We start from the raw sequence: 24440 nt of genomic DNA on the forward strand, positions 1-24440 counted from the left end.
AGCTATTTTGTTTGGGTCCACCTATAGTCCTTGCTGAGATACTGAATGACTTAGCACGGTCCCTGCAGTCATCAAGAATTCACATTTTTCGGGACTGAGAGACAGGTTCATTTGAATGCATTTGTATAGTACTTTGCCTAGGTTGGACAAAACCTCTTGAAAATCACAACCATAAGGTGTAAAATCATCCATATAAATTTTCACTGCATCATGGACTAGCTCGGCGAAAATACTCAGGACTGCTCTACCAACTTTATTTTATCAACCTGTGGTTCGTACAAACTTGGAGGTGACATGTTGTATACACAAGTAACAGTGATGGTTCTACCCTTTTTCATGGTTCAGCTGGCGAGAGACCACTAGGGTTTTCAAGCCAAACTTATATGGAGTCAGAAGAAGGTTGGTTTCTTGATGGAAGAAAAGGAAATATGCTCTAAGGCAGAGCTACTCTACTACAATAATGGAAAAGACCGAAATTCAATGCTAAATCACACAATTTCCTAATTAACTGCGTAGAAACTATGCTTTGCAATAATGCTAAATTATCATGAACCAAATGCTACTATCTAAGCATGGAAGTGAGAAACATCAAACATCACTAATGTGCAAGTAAATGGACTGAAATAAATCTATTTTTGTCTTTCTATCTTTTCATGAAAAATCAAGTATGCAAACTAATTTCTTTTGGTGGTGGTAGGTGAATTAAGGATGTTGTAGGATGGCTGGAAGGGTTAGAGATGGTTCAATGGTGTGGGAGACCCCTGGGAGGGTTTTGGTGACATCCTAGAGGTTTTTCCTCAAATCAGCCTCAAAATAGGCCATTTCAAGAAAACCTAGAAGATGTACTAGAAACCTACACGATTCCGTGTAAACCTACAAGGTACAATCGAGAGAAAAATGGAAGGTGTTGGAGGTGATGGAAGGCTTAGGGAAGGCGATAGATGGGTGGAATGAAGTGAGGAAAGGTCTAGGATCACTCAGAAGTCAACAACAAATATAGAGGATGGTTGGATTCGCTCAATGTGCTTGGAAAAATTTCTATAAAAAATGATGAAACTAGTGAAGGTGATGGTGGAAACAAGGAATGACTATGGTGGATGGAGTGGAAGGTGGTTGCTGGATATGAAATCTATCTCTCCTCTTAAAGCACATGTTTTGCATAAAACATGTATAATTCCCAAAAATCAATGTAAACAAGAACTATTCTCATAAGCTAGAAAGGAAGAATTAATGAACTGACTATCTACATGATACATGAGGAAAGTTGCTGAAGGAAATGAAACCATAGATGAGATCTACTGCAAGAGTGAAGATAGAAGAGATGGTAATGAAATCCCACCTTGCAAAACTGATCAAATGTTAACTTAAATACAATAAACTCTAAAGCTTATGTAAGAAATATAAATATGTGTTTTTGGGGCTGCACAAGGTTCCTTTCCTCAAATCATGATCCCAAAGGGAGGAAACCAGGCCAAGACACCCGCTGACAACCTTGTGGTACTCCTTTTATCCCTGCTAACCTGCTACTGAATTAACGTACAAATGGAAGAAAACTAATAAACAACCAATCCAATCTACACTACTTGCAACGAAAATACATCTAAAAACAAATTAACAATGAAGCTATGAGACTAATCTAAACATACAGATACAAAAAAGAGGAGCCTTGGCTGCTAGGATTGGTCCCTAACCCAAGAGTTTTAGCCCTCTAAGTTAACTTAGTGTTGGCTCAAAACAAAAGTCATTCTTATTACCAAAACATAAAGCTACATCATTACAACTTTCATAAGTATGGAGCTTGAAAATAGCTTAGAGTTTTTCAACAAAAATTAGAATCCTAATGAGGCTCTAGGCCTCTCTACTTATACAACTAAAGTCCCCAATGACTTCCTTAAAATTAGGGAGGCTCAGCTCCCGAACTCGAGATAAATTAGCTCTCTGTCTCCCACTTGCTCGGCTACCTTCTAATCGTCATGGATTGGCTGTTGGCAGTTCGAGTTGGTGTTATGAATGGAGGAATATTCGAATGGGGGAGAAGTAAATGAGGATGATTTACCTCCTACAATCTCTCTCCCTTGTCCCATTCGAGTTTTAACTTTAGTATTTGCCAAAATTCCTTGATTTTCTCCTTCAATCCTGCATTCAATACATATTAGTCTACTAGGCATCATTTTCAACTCTAACTCATCTTAGAAACAAAATATAATAAAAAACATGTAATAAATTGTGAGAAAAATTGACTTGACTAAGCTAGGAAGTGAATTAAGCCCCATACAATTGCCCAATGATGAGACTCATCAGTCTACATTTATACAAAAAAAAAGTAAGTAGGTTATTTTTCCTTTCAATGCTAAATAGGTTAACACAGTGATGGCTCTTCGAAACTCAATAAATATGGACCCTTCAAGTCTGAGCCAGTCATGGCGGTGGTGATGTGGTGTACACTGTGGCCATGGAAATGCGTTGTGAGGATTAATTACTTCCAAAAAAATGATTCACCATTGGATTGAACTACATTATGTAGATTATCAACTCGACTCGTTAAAAGTGTAACTAAGTGCATCACTGTGTATAAGTCCTTAAAGCATTAGCGACTGACTCTTTGGTGCTTTTTCACCTATATTTAGAGCGGCACTTATCTGAAACTCGTTTAGAAAAGGATTAAAATTATTATTTAAATGACATTACATTACAATCTTATTAAAATACAAGTCCTTAAAGCATTAGTGAATGACTTTTTAGTGCTTTTTAACCTTTTTTTGGAGTGGTTCTTATCTGAAACTCGTTTGGAAAAGGGTTAAAAATATTATTTAAATGACGTTACATCACAATTTTATTGAAAAAAAATTACTTTCATATATTCAGTTTTGACCATATAGTTTTTTTATTAAAAAAATAGCAGCTTATCTATATTTCAACATTGAAAATTGTTTTTTTGTTATTTTTTATTTTACTTAAATTTATGTATTTGTAAAGTGATTGGTTGAAGTTTTATTATGCACTGTCTTGTAACTTTTATTTTTATTAGTTATTAATATATTGGTTTTAGTTTTATTTAGTTTATTTAACTTGTGTATTTTTATTTTTTTCATTTTCATTGATTACTTTTTATTTTTTATTTTTTTCGATATTTTCAATTTAAAATGAATTATTATCATATTAAAAACATATTTTTAATCAATTTAATTAAAAAAATTATATATATTAATAAAAAATAAAACACATAAATATTATCAGTGTGTATATATCTTAATATAAACAATGTTAGTTACTCATATTTCTTAATTTTTGGGGAAAATATTCAACAATATAATATTTTATTAGTTGTTTTATTTCTTCTGATTAAATTTTATGTCTTTATTGTTTTTTTAAGTTTAATTAAGCTATATTTAAGCTAAAACAACATGTACTAACTACTATATAACTCTTGTTAAATTTAATTTTATAAAATTCTATTTAAAGATTTATAACCATTAAAATTTTTAAAAAATGGGAAAGAGTCAAGGATGGAGATAGGCCATCTATATCATTTATAGATTAAGACAAGTCATTTTTTAGAGCAAAGTCTGAAGAAAAAGCCAATGATATATATATATATATATATATATATATATATATATATATATATAATATTGTAATATTATAATATTTAAAATATTATTAATAATTTAATTTTAGAGTTATTACTAGGCCAAATATTATATATATATATATATTTAGAGTTAAGGTTGTATAATTCTATTATAATATTTGTATTCATTTTATTATTTAAATAAAAATTTATAAATTCAATTATAAAAATTCTCATTTTAATAAATTTTTTAATAATCACATTGGATTAATGAAAATGGAAAAGAAATCGAAATCATAAAATGGGTAGACTTTATTAAAAAATAGATCTAATAATAATAATATTGATGATGATGATGCATATAGGCATGTTTATATTCAAATAGGACTTCTATAATTTTAATTTAATTATCAATAATTACTAGGTGGATGGTAAACATTTAGTCTCCATAAAATATTCTAGAATATTTTTAGTAGTATGCACACATCAAAGGATGACATTTATTTCCTAATTACTTATGTTTTTTTGTCCTTTTAATTAAATTCATTAATTAAAAGAATTGTCATATATTTTTTGGGGCATGGGGCTTTGAAAAGCAATGGTATTGGACCATGGTATTGTAACATTGCCTATTTACATATTAGAAATCTCCATGACAAAGTGAAGTGAATCTCCATTGTTAAGAATCTTGTTAGATGTTTTTAAAGTGTATATATGTTGAACTTATATATTAATTCCTCCATTCACTCTAGGTGTTCCATAGGGACTATTCGATAACATAGCTCATGCAAATCCACCCAGGTGTGGAGGGGTATAAATCTATTTATCACATTCATTCTATGTTCAAGTTATATGTTATGATCCTGGCCTTAAAAATGATAAGAATCCAATATTTACAATCCACTTTGAGGAGGAAACCTCCTTTACAATAAATACAATGAACAAGATAATATTTGATGATCCTAACACTAGGTCTCCTTAGTATCTATATATAAAATAAATTAGTACCATGAGTTATTCTAGCTTACAATAGAATATTACAATAGGAATGTAATCACTCAATATCTAGGGATTAATAAGGAGTTATGTAGCTTAACATGGGGTTTATATAGAGCGTGACATGCTTCTCCCCTTAAAAGAAGTGGTGTCCTCAACACTTGACTATCTCTGGGTATTTTTGCATGAAGAATGCATCTTCCTATGTGGCTTCTTCCATTGATAGGTTTTTTTATTTAATGAGGTACTTATTAATTATAGAATTTCCCACTGTAGATCAACATATTATGCAATATACTAAAGCAAAATACAAGATCTACTTCTACAAAAAACTTTGCAGTAGCTTAATCAAATATGAGCAAGATCAAATAGAACACATATAACTGAGAATGAGAAAGCAATCACGCATGAACACAGAAGAATACTCTAGAGAAAGCCTCAACCTAAAATCTTGATCTCTATGTTATCATACAAGTGGAAATATGCCTGGATTACACAAAGCATTAGCTCACAAGCTATCCTACTCTCCGTACAATCCCTCTGATGCTCATATATAGTTAAAGGCTTCTCACAAACCTTCTCCTCTGCCCTCCAAGCCTCCTATTTCCTAGTGTAATTTCTCCGAGGGTCTAATGCTACCACCTGTGTGAATTTACCTCTCACACAACACATTAAACTCAATAGTAATTGTGTAGTCCTGAAGCACATAATTACTTCTGTATGGATGAGTTTCCTATATAGGAAAAATCCTCCAACTGATAGTACAATGTCCCCTCCTCTGATCTCAATTGGGTCTCTGACTGAACTGACATGCATGAGTTATTTATGAGAGAATATTCAGTTATCTGAAGTGCAGCAGTTACATGCATGCATGCATTAACTAACTGAACTCACAATTAATTCCACAAATAGTTGGAACTAATCTAACTGGACTTAACTCAATTAAATGAGCTAACTAATTACAACTGAAAGTACAAATCATCCTAATCTCCTCTAATCAAGGGATAACTTCCTCAATCAAAGCGAAAACTGTTGCATGTCTTCACATAGGATTCATGTTCGATTTTCTCCAATTAATTAACTCAAGATGAATTAATTAATTATTTTATAAACATCTGCTAAGATCAAATTCAAATTTTACGTCTCAATTTTAGTTTAGGGAATAACTTAAATTTGAATGCTATGTCCAACATTGGTACTTGAAATGATATTTATAGAAATCATACTTATCTCATTTCTATTTTTAGCATTTCTTGTTGCTATTTTCAATGCTCCCTCTCAACAAGAAAGGCATTCAACTCGAACCTGATCCCAAACCTTTGGAATGTTCTGCAAGCAACACTTCTCTGAAGTGTTGTTGCTCCAGAAACTCTAGAAACAAAAGAAATATTCAACCTGAATCAGAACGATGCCTTTGTCATTAAAGCCTCTGATTGTTATTGCCTTTGTTGACTGAAAAGTTTGCACCTATGTGCTCTTTAGTATATGACTACTCTAGCCTCTGCCACTTTGATCTTAGAGTGCATCAATTCATTGATTCCTCTTGCTGCATCCGTGCTACTTCTGGTCCTATCTCCCAGCATTGCATCCGCATTGCGCCTCCTCTCATCATGTTGCATTGTGCTACCCACTGCTGCATTACAACTCAGTTACTGAGAAGTAAGTAACTGATCTCCCAACTGACCTCCCTGTTGGGCTAGAAACATCCTCTGATGCTGAAGCATCCTCTGCCACTCCATTCGCATTTGTCTCTACCCACTCAGCTAGTCCCGCTACTCCTTGTTGGGGCTCCCATAGCAAGGTATAACCAAAGAGGTTGGGTACCTCAATGATCCTGCCCCTATTTTAGCCTTCTTGGGACTGTCACTCCACATTGCCCCACCTCCTACCTAGAGGTATGGATGCATGTGATCCCTCTGCCCACTTGGCTCGAAATTTCCCCCTACTCTAGGTCTCTGCATGAGTGGATGCTTCCACTCGGTCTCCTCTCAGCTTGTCCAGCTGTGGTTGCTCCATAACCTCCTGAAGTTTCTTCACCAATTATGGATCCTCCACAATTGTTTGAGACTTCTTCTTGCACTACATCTTGAGAGGTAGTGTACTCTCCCTCTCAACCACCAAGTCTCCAACAGTTTCCTTGCTACTCAAGGCTTTGCATGCATCTTGAACCTCAAGAGCATACAGGTTCCTGACTCGTGAACTGATCTACTTCACCTGTCTGGTGGTGATGTGTCTATGGAAAACCTTTCCCTTATTGAAGACTACATTATAGCCTTTGTCTTCCAGCATTGCGATACAAAGTTTTTCCTCAACCCTAGCACATACTTTACATTTGTCAAGGTAATGCAAGCTCCATGCTTCCTCTGAAAAACAGTTGTGCCTACTCCTATGACACTATACTTGTCATCATTACGCATTGTTGTGAGTATATGAAGATCTTTCTCCTCCAAGGTATTAAACAAACTCTTATCACCGGTTATGTGGAATGAAGCTCCACTGTCAAGAAACAAACCACATCCCACCATAGATGAAACCATGCATGCGAAGAGGGTGAAATCCAACTCGAACTGTGAGGCCAATGCCTCACCTTTAGATCCTTCCTTGGATCCCATCTTGGATGTCTTCAGTGGACAATTTGTAGCAAAATGGCCCACCTCATGACAATGAAAGCATCACCTTCAGATCCTTCCTTGGATCCCATCTTGGATTTCTTCAGTGGACAATTTGTAGCAAAATGGCCCACCTCATGACAATGAAAGCATCACCTTTAGATCCTTCCTTGGATCCCATCTTGGATTTCTTCAGTGGACAATTTGTAGCAAAATGGTCCACCTCATGACAATGAAAGCATCACACTTTCGATTTGTCAAACTTCTTTCCACCATCGGAAGAGCTCGATTTGGGATGAGAATCCTTCTTCTTCCCTTTCTTCGCCTTACTCGCTAAGGAGCAATTTTCTTCATCCTCCTTGGATGAAGAACCATCTTTGGTGCTTCTCCTTATCTCCTCCTACATCAGATACGATGAAAGTCATTCCCAATCTGGCAGTTTCTCTCTTCCATTTACCGAGTCTTGGTAGCTATGCTAGCTCTTAGGAAGATTGAGGAGAGAAAGAATCACCATGTCATCATTGACCGTCGTGATCCCTACACTTCCAAGCTCATCCTTGCAAGTGGTGAGCTTGTTCAGATATGTAGAGATCGTGTCACCCTCTTCACACTTGATTTTCCGAAGCTTGTCTTTTAGTGCCAACTTCCTATAATCGTTCTTGTTCTGATATAGATCTTTCAATTTTTTCCACATCAAAAATGGTGTCTCCTTCCCATGGAGACTCGAGACTATGTGGTCTCGAACTCCCTCTAGAAGGATTCTCCTTGCTCTAGTCACACATTTCTTCCATTCTGCCAATTCTATAGCATTAGCTACTGCTGGAATGGGGACTTCTTGATCAATGAAGTCCTTTAGACCATTATCCTCTAATATTGCTTCCATGCAATCCTTCCAGGCTATATAATTCGAGCTTCCATCAAGGGCATACTCGAGTCTTAAACCATTGAACGCCATTGGTGAAATTGAGATGTGATAAGAAATCGATTTCTATATTCAGAAACTTCAACCTTCAAACTTCTCCCTTCTTTATATATTGTCTCTCCTTTTATCAACTCAACTCTAATACCATGTAGAATTTCCCACTGTAGATCAACGGATTATGCAATATACTAAAGAAAAATACAAGATCTACTCCTACAACAAACTTTGCGGAAGCTTAATCGAATATGAGAAAGATCAAATAGAACACATTAACTAAGAATGAGAAAGCAATCACACATGAAGAGAAAAGAATACTCTGGGGAAAGCCTTAGCCTAAAACCCTGATTTCTATAATATCATACAAGTGGACATATGTCCGGCTTACACAAAGAATTAGTTCACAAGGTACCCTGATCTCAGTACAATCCCTCTGCTGCTCATAGACAATCAAAGGCTTCTCACAAACGTTCTCCTCTACCCTCTAAGCCTCTTATTTCCTTACGTGGTTTCTCCTGGGGTCTAATGCTGCCACCTGTGTGAATTTACCTCTCACACAACACATTAAACTCAATAGTAATTGTGCAGTCCTGAAGGAGGTAATTCCTTCTGCATGGATGAGTTTCCTATATAGGAAAAATGCTCCAATTGATAGTACATTGTCCCTTCCTCTGAACTCAACTGGGTCTCTGAGTGAAATGCAATGCATGAGTTATTTATGAGAGAATATTCAATTATTTGAAGTGTAGCAGTTACATGCATGCATGCATTAACTAACTGAACTCACAATTAATTCCACAAACTGTTGGAACTAATCTAACTTGACTTAACTGAGTTAACTGAGCTAACTAATTACAACTCAAAGTACAACTCATCTTGATCTCCTTTAATCAAGGGATAAATTCCTCAATCAAAGAAAAAATTGTTTTATGTCTTCACATAGATTTCATGTTTGATTTTCTCCAACTAATTAACTCAAGATGAATTAATTAATTGTTTTACAAACAACTGCTAAGGTCAAATTCGTATTTTAATTCTCAATTTTAGTTCAGGGACTAACTAAAATTGGAATCTATGCCGAAATGCTATTTATAGCAATGTTATTTTTAGCATTTCCATTTTTCATTCCTTGTTGCTATGTCCAACACTGGTACCTGAAATGCTATTTATAATATTTCTATTTTTAGCATTTCTTGTTGTTATTTTCAACATTAATTGCTTGTCAGTTGCTTAGCCCCTATTTCCCAAATTGTTTCTGGTTCTCATATTAGTTTCCATTCTTCATTAATCTCTGGTAGAATAATTTGGACTGGGATCTTATCACCGATTACCTTTTCTAAGCAAGAAACATGGAATACTAGATGTACACATGAAGATGGCATCAACATCGATTTGTAATCCACACTTTCAATCGTTTGTGACACCTCATAGGGGCCATAACAACTTAGAGATAATTTATTGTCCTTCCTTTGTTCCTTGAGGGACATCTGTTTATATAGTTGTAGTCTCACAAATATCCAATCCTCCACTTCAATTTTTTGTTCGTTGTGATGTTTATCTGCTTGTTTTTTGTGCCATAACCAAGTTGTCATTCGATAGGTTGAGAACATCTTATTGGTGTTATGTGTGGTCATGTGTTACTTGAGCCTTTATGGTAACTTTCAAGGGTTATGTGATGAATGGAGGATAATTTCCATAAAGTGCCACAAATGGTAATATTATTTGATGAAGTATCAAAGGATGTGTTTTACCGCCATTCTTCTAAGGAAACCATTTAACCCATTGTGTCTATTTATTAGATGAAAAGTAGTGTAGATATCATTCAAAATGTCTATTCACAATCCCAATTTATCCATCAGATTGAGGATGATAAGATGAGTTGTGAGCCAATTGAGTACCTAAACAAGAAGATAATTCAGTCCAAAAATGTCCAGTGAAAATTGCATCTCTGTCAACTGCAAAAATATTTGGTATTCCATGTATATTTTAGTTTATTTCTCTAAATACTTTTGCCACATTTCTTGCTTTAAAAGGATGCGAAAGAGAGAAGAATTGTACATACTTTGTCATTCAAAATACCACTAATATAGTGACATTATTTCCTTTAGATTTGAGTAAACCTGTAATAAAATCCATCGACATTGTTCCGAACACTAGCTTGGTATGGTTAATGGTTGAAAGAGCCCGAGGATCTTGATAGTCTCACCTTTATTTTGTTGGCATACATGCATTCCGACACAAATTTTCACATCTTCTTTAATACCTTCCCGAAAAAAATATTTCTTCATCCTATGGTATGTCTTAAAGAACATTGTATGTCCTCCTATAAGATAAGTGTGTATTTCGAATTCGACCTTTTGTTTGAGTTTAGAATTCTTACATGAGTATAAGCAATATATTTTCCATGTAAATTTTTATACTACCTCAGGGTCTTCCTATATTTTTTTAATTATATTGCATACCTTCTCATGTTACTTCCATTCTATCATGGCTTCTTCCATATAGTCAGATTGTGGAATGCAAATAGAAAATAATAAACCATTTTTGTTTTCCCCTTTCCTTAAAAATGTATATTCAATAATATTTTGTTTTCCCTTTTCTTACATAATTCCAAAGTCACAAAAAAAATAAAATTACAAGTCATTTTCATCACTCTTTAGAAGATATATTTTGATCCACAAAGTACTTTGGACTATTGTGAGATTTTTTTAGTCTAAAGTGTCTTCCTATTAGGTATGGATGCCATTTCTTAACTAGATGTAATATGGCCAACATTTCGTTTTCATAGATGGGTATAAGTTCTTTCTTTACTTTAAGTTTTCCACTTTCAAAGGCAATGGGCATTTCTTCTCGCATCAAAACTACACCAATGCCATGATATGAGGCATGAGACACCATAATTCATATTTTGTGAAGTTAGTTGTAACCAATATGGGAGTTGTTCACAACATCTTTAAGTCCTTCAAATCCTTTGGTTTCTTCTCTAATCGAAGAAAATGCTTATTTCGTGACTAATATTTTTAGAGGTGCTATTATTTTACCATAATTTTATACAAATTTGTTGTAATATGTTATCAATCCTAATAATCCTTTGATTTTATTCAATTTTTTTGGGATTGTCCATGCCCTCATAGATTTTATTTTGTTAGGATCCTGTTGTAGTGACTACAACACCCTCCAAAATTTTGTCCTTCATCTAAATTTTTGAGCCTTCCTTGGTTTTTAACTTGATGGTCACAAACACTCGAGCTCATCCCATGAGCTCTTGTTGAGTTTTCACACCCTTTTTCCTTTCGAATTTGTTCCGCCACTTTGAATGTATTTTTTGGGTGTGTATAAGTTTTTTTCACCCTGTCGACATTGGTCACATTCACACACTAAGTTGTAAACATTGTCTCACAAGTGTCGTCACGGTCGTTCGAAGACATATTCCAACTATTGCACTTATCACTCTCATTGAGCACATGTTGTCTTGTTGGTTTTAGGTGCCCTATCATTGAGTCATGTTAAGTGTGTTATCACATTATCATGTCCGTATGAGTACACTTTCTTTCACACTTAGTCAATTTTCCTGAAAATCTGTCGACCAGACAACCCTCCATTACCAGACCCAATCTCAGTGAGCTTGCATTGCTACCCAAAACTGCACAGAGCTTGAGGTTGTCCTCTGGGCATCCTGCTCTACGAAATTCTAGAAATCAACCAACTAACTCACTCCTAGAACTGTGAATAAGTTTTTCGAGAAGCCGAGCCACTTTGCACTTCCTGCAAGATCTCTCGTCAAGTCTCCCATTGGTCAATCAGAGAAAGAAATTGAGTATTGACCCCAGACTTTCTTGATCACCAGAATTGTGCAGAGCTGTCATGTCCTACCCATCTTTCTGCCTCTGCAACAATCTTAAAAAATGCATAGAATTTCCCATCCAACCCTTCTTTCCCACTACTCAAATAGCCCAAGAATTGCATAGAGATGTCCTACCAACCAACCCTTGCCCACTCTGCAAACAGTTCGAGAATTGCACAGAGCTATCGTGGCCAACCCTTTTTTCTCACTCTACAATTAGCTCAGAAATTGGATAGAACTTTCCAAGCCCAAACTGTCTCTCAGGATTACATAGTTTTGACCAGCACCTCACACAACCTAACTTTGTGCTCCTCTCAAAAACTCTGCAGTTTTTTCTGCCAGTGCATCTTGCTAACCTGAATGCCCTCACCAGAGAAATTATGCAGATCCAGCACAGTCACCTTCCCAGTGTCCCCCTAAAAACTGTGCATATTGGCCCAAAAGCTCCCTGACAGCCTGCCTGGCCATCCTTCCAGAAAATGCACAGTTCTGCCTCTGAGCTGGATTTTACCCCATAGTTGTCACTATAGTCTCGGACTGTGAAAATATATCTCCTAGTGACATCTACGTAATTTCTCTTGACAGTGATCCAGAGCCCCGCATCTCAAAATTTGTTGTGCTCCCATAGTATTAGTGCCTTGTCCATTTCCTGGTCGCCTACACCAAAATGGAAAACAATGCATCATGGTAGAATAGGATATTTTTGGATTTGACATCGTCTGGTTATGATTTTTTACAGGAACAAGTACATCAATGAAACATTTCGCAACAAAGAACGAGATGGAAGAGAGGCATATGTGATAAGACCTTCTTGTGGTAGAACGAACACATGAAGCACATTAGGTAGGTGAATGAAAGGGACACATGCACATGCACTAGGAAGCAAAGACCAATACCATCGAAGACCCCACACACTTTTCCATGTGGAGGTGAAGACATGTCACGCAACAACACAACAACTCGACATGGACACCACAGTTAGCTAGTACATGTTAGCAGTGTCATGTCGAGTTCTATCATGAGTTGTCTCAGCCACATCACCACTATGTGCCATAGTTGTTGTAGTAAATGTAATGTAAAGTGGAAGTCCAAGAGACCCACATATGAAATCGAAGAGTCATGTAAAGTCAAAAAGTCGTAGGAAGCCAAATAGCCATGAGGGAAGTTGAAGAGTCACAAGGGTCAGTTATACCCCCCTGGATATATATAACCCCTCACTATATGAGAAAAGGGATTTTCACCTTGGCTCCTCTCATGTAGCCTTGAGATTTTGTAATTTTTTTTTTGAGGAGGGAGGAGTGGGTCCAATGTCCCACCACGAAGAAGAAAAATACATGGCTAATAGAAATTTGGAATGGATGACCGAGGGCCCATTTCCACTCCACAGTACCTTACAAAATATGCCAAGGCACGTAGAGAAGATGTTAATGAAATATGACCCTGACAGAGCAGTGAAGGTGGAAGACCATCTAGACACATTCTACCTACATCTACATACACTCAATGTAGGTTATGATGATGTGGCATGTAGACTGTTTCCATTTACCTTGGATGGAAAATCAGTTGTATGGTACCATAGCCTCCCGGTAAACTCCATTCAGAACTAGGGGATGTTTAAAATAATTTTGCTTGAAAAAATTGATGATGACAAAACCCCTGCCATATTGTTGAAAGACTTAGGTAGTCTTATGATGGAGCCGAATGAGAAAGTGAAAGAATTCAACTAGAGATTTAACCATATCCTCAATAAGTTCATTGCAGATATTAAAACTCATGACTCCATCAAAATTGACTACTACACATCTGCACTACTGACTAGCATTTTGCAGTTCATCAAGTGAGCTGTGAAACCAACACTATCTAAAAATTTCTAGGAGGCAATAGATGTGGAGAAGGACCTGCGTGCAATTGGACTCATTATGGATGATGAATCAATGAAGGATTCCAAAGACATGGGAAGGAATTCCCAAGCTACTATGAGTAAGGTGAAGGAAAAAGAAACAAGTGAAATTGAGACCCTTAATCACCTCCTTAATTCCTTGATGATTCTAGTAGCACAACTTAAGAAACAAATAAATGAGATAGGAGTGAGTAGTAGGCCTTCTATTTTGCGCATAGAAAGAGTGGGACATTAGGTAGCAGCAACAATCACGCAACTAAATCTGCACAAAGTTCAAATGTTGTGTTACAAGAAGAAGAGCTTGGTAAGGATAACTTTTGTGATTTCATCCAAGCGCGACACTCAAAGAATACATGTAAAGTTTGGAACCAAGTTGTGGGCTCCGTCACTTCAAGAATGAATGATCATCTTAATACTAGTGAGTAGGTTCAGCTAAAATATGAATATGATGAAGAGGATGTTGTATATGATGAAGCTCTCAGTTCTGGGCATCTGGTCAACATGTATTAGTGTCTAGACATTGCCTAGAAGAAGAGAACCACCGAGGAGGCCCAAAAACAGAATGTTCAATATAACTTAAGAAGTCAAGGGGCTCCTATTATGATAGAAATTCAAGAAAATGTTCAGGAAAGTTGACCCACTGATACCGTCAACATAGAAAACACAAAACAAGTCCACGAAGACAACTCCAATGAGAGATATGTCCATGAGCAGCTCACTTCAGAACACTCCACCGGAAAACACAAAAATAAGTATTCCCTCAGACAACTTGGTGAGACCTCCCGCTTTGGACTACAATATTGTCAAAGACATGAAGAAGACCCATGCAAACATCTCTCTATATGAACTCACCAAACTCATGGGTCAACGGGATATTTTGTTGCGTGCAATGGGGCAACGTCCATAGGCAATGTTGCCTCTTCTAGCAAGGGATCAAGTAAGTCTCCAGGATCACTCGCATCTATACTCAATGCACTTTGTACAGAAGAAGAAAACTCACGTTTCCCACCATTTTTGTTATCTTTCCAAATTTTCAACTTCAATGTCCATAACTATTTGGTTGACCCTTGCACATCAATCAATGTCATGTCACTCTCCATTGCTAAAAAGATCAATGCAAAATGGAGAAACACAGTCATAGAGATCTTCCAATTTACTCAAACATGTGTACTAGCCAGTGGTGAAATCCGAGATATGATCATCTGATTATCTTCTGCCAGATAATTTCACTAGTTCATCAACATTGTGATAGTGGACATACGGGAAGCATATGGTTTATTGCTCACTAGAGACTAGTCCAGCAAGTTGCGAGGATATTTTGCTACAGACTAGTCACATTTATGGCTTTCGTATCAGGGCAGAAGAAACTAGATTTGAGTGTTGTCCGAGAGTATATTAAGCACAACGTTACTCCCTTTTATGGTCAAAATGAAACGTTGGCTTTCACAGAACTTTTGTTCGGAAATTTCTTTATGGAAATGCAGTTTAGGTGCTATCTTGCAGAGCCGAGCCCCACCCCACCAAATACAAAGTTGGGTCTCCTTCCTGGCCCAATTGGTGAAAATGAAACTTGTACGATACTTTGCAACAATAGTAGCAGTAGTGTAAGCAGTAGCAGTGTGACAAGCGGTCCCTACATAGATGGTTTGTGGACCTTGTATTTTGATGGATCAAAGACACAGGATGACTCGAGAGCCGGGTCTATTTTAATCAACCCAAGGAAAGGAAAGCATTTAGTCTCAAGCCGCTTGGAGTTTGAGTGCACAAACAACACTGTTGAATATGAAGCACTCATCTTGGGTTTGCACAAAGCCCTCAACCTCAATATAACTATGCTTAAAGTGGTAGGTGATTCATAGATTGTGGTACAGTAGGTACGTAACACCATACACTATGTATCACCTCACCTTAAAGGTTACCAACAAGAGGTATGGCAACTTATTTATAATTTTTAAGCTTTTAATATCATGTCTGTACCAAGAATGCACAATGCAACTGCAGATGCTCTCGTAAATTCAACTACTAGGATGACACCTCTTAAGGATAGATTTACTATTGAGATTTTTTTATAAGACATCCATCCCTTCCAATATAACTAATTTGTGTGTTTTTCATGATGATGAATAGATACTGCACTTTATGACCAATGATGGAATTTTCAAATATGCATCCATAGATGAAGGTGTGCACAAGCAGTCTCTGCAAGACACACCCGATGACATAAAGGAAACCCCATCCCCAAGGGTGTGATGTCACTTGAAAAACACTATGACTTGCAGAACTACTTCAAAGGGCCTAGGAATGCTAAAACCCATAGTTCCACTCTAATGTACAAACAGGTCAACTTGGGAATAGAAAATGATCAGAAGTTTGTAAATCTCGGTACATGTTGCACACCAGAGGAGCGGAAATTATTTGTTCGCCTATTCCGAAAAAACCATTATATATTTCCATGGACATACAATGATTTGAAAAAATATGACATGCGAATAATCCAACATGTCATTCCAGTCAAAGAAGGGGTCAAGTCTTTTTATCAGAAAATCAGAAAAGTCCATTCGTCACTTGGACCCCTCATATAGAAAGAATTGACTAAGTTGTTGGATGCTCGGATCATATGCAACATTTTTCATTGTACATGGGTTTCGAATTTAGTTCCTCTAAGAAAGAAGTTGCGGATATTTGCTTCTACGTCGATTTCGATATGTTAACCGGGTCTTGGAAAAAGAGAACTACCCTGTGCCACTATGGAGCATATCTTACAGACAATATCTCGAGCCGAAATGTTTTCTCTTCTTGAAGAATTCTCTAGATATAACCAATTTTTGGTAGCTGAAACTGATAGACTCAAAAATACTTTCCATTTCAAGTGGGTTACGTTCTCTTACAGAAGGATGCCATTTGGGCTTGTGAACACAATCGCAACCTTTCAGTGGGATACAAGCATCGCCTTTCCTGGGCTCATCGGACAGAGCGTGGTGGTCTACCTTAACAATGTGACAGTCTTTTCAAGAAAAAGGTCAGACCACCTACGCCATCTCAAGGAGATATTCGAGCGATGTTGAAAGTATGGGATGTCCTTGAATCCCAAGAAGAGCACATTTGCAGTGTCTGAGGAGAACCTCCTTGGGCATATTATCATTAAGAGTGGGATCAAGGTTGATCTAGACTGAATTCAGATTGTCACACAGATTCCTCAACTATTCAATAATAAATAGATGCAATCCTTCTTGGGAAAGATAAATGTCATCCAGAAGTTCATCTTAGACTATGCACAAATTGTCAAACCTGTCCAAGATATGATCATGAAGGATGCAATCTATAGCCAGGGAAATAAGGAAACATATTTTTTTTAACGTATCAAGAAGGCAGTAGCAGATGCACTTGTACTATAAAACCAAAATTTTAGTTAAGATTTCTTGCCATATACATTCTCTTTCGACAATTCACTCGGTGCAATGCTCACACAAAATGATGAGTTGAACAACAAATGCCCCATCTCCACCATGAGCATGAGCATGTAGGGACCTGAGCTCAAGTATCCCATCATGGATAAACAAGCATATGTTGTATACCAAGTGGTGAAACATTTTAGACCCTACCTGCTAAAAAATCACTGCATAATCTTTCTACCACACCCAACAGTTAGAGCATTTCTTGTTCAACAAGAGCTGGGTGAAAGACATGTGAACTAGATGACAGGACTTCAACAGTATGATCTTGATATCAAGCCAATTCAGTTTGTCAAGGGTCATGGTCCCTGCAAACTAGTAGCAAAAGAAGTACACACTGAAGAGGAAGAAGAAGAGCTCATCGGTTGGGAGCAATAAATTGAGATGTATAATATACAGTAAGCACCACCCACTATGCATGATAAATATTGGTATGAAGAAGTGTGCCACTACCTTGAGCACAATGTTAGAAAATTATATATTACAGAGAAATGGAACACATAAAATATATTGCATAAATATAAACACAGAAAACACAGAAAACAAGAGAGACATAGATATATGTGGTTCACCCAATCTGGGCTATGTCCACAGAGAAACAGCTAGTCCTTCCTCTTATATTATCAAACAAACTGAAGAGATAAAACCTACAAAAGATTTGTTGTAATTCCCTCTTCGCTCTCACACAACATCCTCTCTCTTTCTCACTCAGAATATAGATCTACATAGACACAATACAATTCTCTCTCATATAGCGAGGGTTTTACTTCTACGTAAAAAATCCTAAATTAAACATAACTTCTACCGTCAGATCTCTGCCTAATGAACAACTCAGATTGAATACGAAATTACGAAATTTGAGAAGGAAAATTTACATCCATTCTTACCTTTGGGGGCACTACCTTTGATCCCTCACTAGGGGGGCTCCAAATAATCATCATCACCCCCCTGGACCCCCTTGGCGGCCTACATTTACGGGCGACATTTTCGCCACAATACGAACTGGGGTCCAATGCGGTGATACCTCTAGATAAAGAAGTTAATTAGGCTCCACACCCAACACATGAAGCCTTGCCCTCTCACTTTTCCATGCGACTGAAGAGGGCACTGCGCCTCAAAGCCTTATCTTACTAGTTGGTCCATGGAGTGCTTTACATAAAGCACAATAACGAGATTTTGCTCAGGTGACTTGAGGCACAAGCTTCAGAGAGAGTACTACATGACATGGATGACGAACAATCTGGAAGTCACTTCATGAGTAATAAAACTACGCATAAAGTCATGACAGACGGTTTCTTCTGGCCGACACTGTTTAAGGATGCACATGCTTATGCCCAGAAGTGCCTAGTCTATTAGCAATGTGTCGATAGAACATGAAGGTCAGTAGCCTCGTTGCATCCTGTTGCAGTGAGTTAACCATTCCAATAGTGGGGATTAGGCATCATTGGGGAAATATTCCCCCATTCATCAAGGAAAGATTGTTACATTCTGACTCCTACAAGTTACTTCACGCAGTGGATGGAAGAAATTTTGCTCAAACAAGTCAATGACCAGAAAGTCATAAGCTTCCTTCAGCAGAACAACATCTCGATGTTTGGCATTCCTGTTTCACTTGTTTTTGACAATGTAACTTATTTATTTTCATTGAAACTATATGATTTTGCATTGTAATATGGTATTGTTCTTAAACGCTCATCTAACTACTACTCGCAGGGAAATGGTCTTATTGAATCAAAAGACAAGAATATTATTTGCATCACTAAGAAGAAAATTTACTCAGAGCTGCGAAACTGGCATTCCACCCTAGTGAATGCATTATGGGCCGACCGAGTTCCACCCAAGCCCTCTCAGAACACATCTCCATACATCCTTGTGTACGACAAAGAAGTCGTCCTACCAGCCAATATCTACATTCCTACTCTTCAGTTATCCCAAGAATCCTGAGGCAAGTTGTGTCTATTGGTTCAGTGTAGGATGGATACATTATTAAAATTAAAGGAAGATGATTTTATCGTAAGTCTAAAGGGAATGCTAGATTCTTTGTGGGTGACTTAGTCTTGAAATGGGATAAGCCCTCTTGGGCTACTAATTTTTTATTATTATTATCACTTCTTAACATCCATTTCATCCATTTATATTATTATTTTATCGCATTATTTATCATAATTTATTATATAATTCCATTTATAATTATTTATTCTCTTCTGGATAAGTAATATTTGTTCTCCTTTATTTTTAATAAATTGATGATTATTAGGCATGATTTTTCCAACGATGGTTTATTTATGAATTTTTTATAACATCACTCATGATTTTAGCCTCCAAGATCTCTTCCAGATTGCAAATTTGATCTTCAACTCAATATTAGATATTCCAACTTAGAAATTCACTGGAATAAAAGCCGACGGTTTTGTGTTGGACATTTCTGGAAAATGAAGAAGAATATTGAAAATTACAGACATGGGCTTTGTGAATAACAGACCAAATTAGTTTCCCAATGAGAAGATTTCCAGAATTTGGTCTGGATTGGGAGAAAAGCAAGGTTCTTTGAAGGACATATTTGCAGATTTTCTGTTGTGGTTGTTTTCCAAATTGCCCAATTGCAGTAACCAGATTCGACTTGTTCCAGCTGAATCATGATGGGAAGATCTCTTATATTTCATCTCACTTGTTGAGATTTTGTAATCAATATAAATTATATGGGAAATCATTTTTTAATCAGTTAGTTGTAAATTTCCCTTTGTTGTTTGTATATTTAAAAGACATAAATCAGAGAGACAAAGGAGATAACACATATAGGGAGTAGATCATATATTGAAGGTTTCCTTTGAGAAAGCAATAGAAAAATTCAGTATTTTCCTTTTGATTAATGCAATATTCATTTTTTGAGTATTATCTAGCCTTCGATATTTTCTTCCATAGCCATGATCAGAGAGTTTGGCCCACTCTCCTGATCATGTGTTGTTGTTAGTGGTGTGTGTAGATTCATTTTTGTTGTGATTATTTCCTTATCATTGTAATGGTTCATTAAGTTTGTGTTGCTATGAATCCTAATTTTATGTTACTCTGATTGTTGTTACTATTATTGCATGCCATTACACATTGCTATATTGTTGATTGAATCCTCAATGTTGGGAGGGAAAGTGTGGTCTGCATAGACTTTGCATGGTATCCTTGAAATAATCAGACAAGCCTGAGATTGACAATTAATGTGGGGAAGGGTGAATTCTATAATTCATATATGAACACCAACATTTTCATGTCATTGCCGAGGAGGCTATCAAAGCTGTGAAAGTACGACAAGTATTGACCATAGGATTAATCTCTTGTCTTGTGGAAGGAAGTTTACACCTTGCTGCATGTCCTAAGTATTAGATTGTTTGGTTGCTTTGCTTCTTGTTTTTCTTGGTTTTTAGGATTACTCTCTCATCCTAGGGAAGGAAATTTTTATCACCTTGCTCAAGGTCTGGAGCTTTAGATCTCTTTGTTTTTCTTTCATAAGTATTTCTCTCTCGTCTTAGGAAGGGAAGTTATATTTTTCGCCCTATTTCAGGTCTTGAGCTTGATTTTTGTGATTTTTTTATTTTCTTTCTCTCGATTTCTTTAGGGGCCACTCTCCCATCCCTAGGAGGGAAGTTATTATCCTTCTCCATGTCTTGAGCTTTTAATTTTCTTGAACATTTCCCTTTTATTTCATGATTGTATGAACAAACAAACAAAAAACAAAAGGGGAAGAGGAAGTCCCCCCAAACTCACGGGTTGAGGTCAAGGAAGAAACATCAACAAAATCTAGAACCTAGTCGAAGAACTTCATGATATGAAAACTATGTGAAATGAAGACTATATTGAAGACTAGTTTCACTCAATCATTTGCTTGCAACATCACTCCCTACTTCAACAATTCTTGGCACCATCCTTAACAGTGAAGTTGGTCTTTTATACCCTAGTATTTATTGAGATGCATTTCTCAAATTCGGCTATATACACACTTGAGGCCTTATTTCGAAAATGTTTCCATTGGAATTACTGTTATACGCAAGTATATTTTTTTTAAGGTAGGGTAGGTTAGAGTAGAAAATAGAATAAATAACTACATAAAAAAATACATTTCTTTATATGTAAAAAGAGTTGTGTTTGCTGCAATATGTTGAGTAAATAATATCAGTGGTAACTACTTGAATTTATTTGTGTATGTAGACATTTTATATTGAAAATCATATTTCTACAAACAATCATCATCATTTCGAAAACAAATTGCTTCTTTATCATATCTTATGGTTTGTGGGCTTCATAAAATAATTGTAAACACAATTGGGACAGTCATCTTTTGAGCAACCAAATGGGAATATTTTAAAAACCTGTTTCTATCCTAATTAACCCCTCATTTTGAATTTCCAATCCAATTTGAATCACTCCAATTGGATTTGAAATGAAAAATTTATGACCAAAACATTGACAGGATGTCTAATAGGCAGCTCAGGAACAATGTTGGGGCAGTCCGTTTTTGGAGGCCTAAATGACTATATTATGGAAATCTTCTACTATGGTATATTACTATACTAATATATTTTAAAAATAAATTTTAATCACTAAATTTTGATATCATATGAGAAATTTATGACCAAAATACTGATTGTCTATCATAAATCAACACCCTTAAAACTATGTTTTTCCTATCATATCTTAGCGCATTTGACTCATCAATTATTCATGTCTTAAAAACCTATTTATATTGGATATATTTACATGAATATAATTTAATCTCCAATTTTTATTTGTTCAATACGATATCAAACGAAACATTATGATTAAAATATCAATTGTCAGTTTAAGTTGGGAAATCCAAAATGGCTATGTTATGCAGGTTTTCTAAGTAAATTTGATATATCATATCATGGAATTTTTTAAACATGTTTCTATTGGTGATATATCTTTGAATTAAATTTCATTTGGATTTGGAATCATTTATATCGGATGAAAAAAAAAGGATTTATGATTAAAACATTGCAGGTTAGTATGGTCGACCACTGCTCTCCCGCGGGTAATAAATAAATTTTCCTTTATTCATATTTCCGTGGATTTATTTTACCAAGTAATTCTTTGTTATTTTTTTCATATTTCTTGGATTAAGAGAGATCACACACCCTATTCTTCCATGATTGTATGTTTTATTACAGGTAGATGCTCATGTTTTTTTGTAGGTCCAAGGAGAATAAAGGAGGTTCATTTATGAAAAAGTGATTCTTGAAGACAATGTTAATTAAATAAGGACATTTCATTGAGGAATCCATTAAGAAATACGATATCAAATGATTTTGAGTCTTTCTATGTTCCATGATCTAAAAAAATTAGATGATAAGAGTTTGCTGCAAATTGTTCCCGCTATTGTTCACAAACACAAAGAAAAAAACATGAAGATTTTTCATCACTTAACGGATTTATAATAGGAGAAATGGGGAATTGATTTCCATTTGAAGATCCAAGTCATTTCCACCAAAGTTTTTTTTTCTTTTTCTTTTCCAAAAGAACATTTTTCATTCACCATTGAAACATATTGATGATTCCCTTAGAAAAAAAACATTGCTACAACCAAAATGACAACCACCGTAACTTAAGTTATTTATTTATTTATTGTTTTTCAATAAAGTGTGATTTATTTTCGGATTTCTCTTATGTTTTTATGTTTCAGGTATTGTTTACCTCAAAGTCACATTTTTTTGTTCCAAAAATAAATGAAGGAAGTTATTAAGTTTGAAGATGTTTCTCCACATCTATCCATTTGTTCCCCAGTCTTATCGGTATATGGTTTCATCAGATCTAAGATCAAAAACTATTATTGTATTGTTACTCCGTCGTTGTTTTTACTCCACCAATGTTGTTACTCCACCGATGTTGTTACTTCGTTGGTGTTGTTACTCGCCGGTTCTATTACTTCGTCAGTGTTGTTAATCCGTTGGTGTTGTTACTCCATTGGTGTTGTTACTCCGTCGATGCTCTTACTCCATGAATGTTGTTACTTAGGCGATGTTGTTACTGCATGTTGTAGTGTTTTCTTCTCAAAGATGTACGAAAAGAATCCACTTAATATTGTGGATGACAAACAATCTCAACAATATAAATGGCTACTAAACATTGTAGATCTGCAACAACTGATAGAAAAAAAAACCTACCAAAATTTTGATCTATGCCATAATCATAGTTAAACAAAAAAAAAAATAGTAATAACTCGAATCATCCAGTGGAAGCTAGATATACAAAGAATAGTTTTATTATAACACCCATGAAGGGAACAAATAAATGTTACCAGTCCCCTTGTATGGGATGAGTTCTTGGCTATTGCCAAACGTCTTCATCTTGTGTAGAGTCACTTTCCTTTATAATGTATAAACCCAACAAGAATATGGTGTGCGACAATGAAAATAATCAAAGTTAGAACAGTGAGTGCAATAATGACAATAATCAAAAGTGGATAATGAATGCAAAACCCTTCTATTTATAACAAAATATTGAGTTATCCTCGAATAATGAGAAATAATAAAATATTATTGATCCCATTCTTGGAATAACCACTTGGAGTCTTTTATTATATTTGGTTAGTAGGGAAAAAGTTTTTAAACTTTTATTTAGAAATAATAAATAAATAAATGATTTATTTATCATCTCAAGGAATTAGTTAAGGAATAATAAACAAATGAGGATTTCTTTAATTATTCCTAAGGGATTTAGTCAAATTTGACAAAGAATAATAATTAATTAGTGATTAATTAATTATTCTTAGATAAAAATAAGATAATTAATGATTTATCTGTTCATTTTCCATGATTGGGTCAAATATGACAAGGAATAATAATTGAATAATGGTTTAATTAATTGTTCCTAGGAGAAAATGAAATAAATAGTGATTTGTTTAATTATTCTTCATGGTTTTAACTATAAATTACATAACAAAGGTGGTTTATTAAGTAATTTCTCATAGTCAAAGCAATTTTGCTATGGTAAAATTGGCTTTACATGGTGTACCTTGATCCATCTAGTAAATTAGGTCAGATGATAATTTTTTTGGTGATAACAAATTGCCCCCCAACGTACAAGTGTTAGGAGAAAAACGTATGACTGAAGTACATTGTAAAGACACAGTCACTAGACAAC

Source organism: Pinus tabuliformis, chromosome X, assembly GCF_031772625.1.
Source record: "Pinus tabuliformis cultivar Carrire ecotype Pingquan chromosome X, CPIR1, whole genome shotgun sequence".
Lineage (NCBI taxonomy): Eukaryota > Viridiplantae > Streptophyta > Pinopsida > Pinales > Pinaceae > Pinus > Pinus tabuliformis.